The following is a 556-nucleotide window of genomic DNA, read 5'->3' on the forward strand; positions in this document are numbered from 1 at the left end:
ATGCTAGTGATCAATATGTATTACCGACCTACCAACCTAGCCAAACAGTCAGGCTATCAATAAATAACAGACACAAAGTTTAAAATTGTATTTATCTGTATAGTCACAGCTCAGCCAAGCAGCCATCCGATGCACTCCACCATGTAAACATGTATTTTTAATTCATTTATATTTCTGTTTTGTGAGTAACATAAAGGGACTACAGCTAGCTTTGTGTCATACAACTAGTGTGGATAATTAGCACTATAGATAAATGCTGGTTTATTATTATACTGGTATACTGATATATATATAGAATATGAATTTTATGTTTTATCTGTCAGTTGCTGTAATTTGCTGTTTTGTTGCATATTGCCAAATATATAGGTGCAACAAACTCTGCAATTATTATAATGACTAATTAACATTAAACTTCACTTACCTACAGGTCTGTAATCATTGTAGCACACAAGCTGAGCAACAGAAATAAACTGCAAACTGTTCAGATAACTTTACTGTACTATTGTTCATATACATGGCAAATTGATAACTCAAATTGTTGACAGTATCTGTAGTC

The 556-nt window shown here is 32.4% G+C and overlaps 1 protein-coding gene across 1 annotated transcript in view; it reads right to left on the bottom strand.

The window, feature by feature from the left end:
- The window catches only part of LOC118334854 (sickle tail protein homolog), a 55,018-nt gene that overhangs the window by 5,588 nt on the left and 48,874 nt on the right, over positions 1–556 (bottom strand). The gene's annotated exons all lie outside the window — the stretch shown is intronic.

The sequence above is a fragment of the Morone saxatilis genome, unplaced genomic scaffold (genome assembly GCF_004916995.1).
Source record: "Morone saxatilis isolate NCDOM2014 unplaced genomic scaffold, NCSU_SB_2.0 Contig23, whole genome shotgun sequence".
In the NCBI taxonomy this organism is placed as follows: Eukaryota; Metazoa; Chordata; class Actinopteri; family Moronidae; genus Morone; species Morone saxatilis.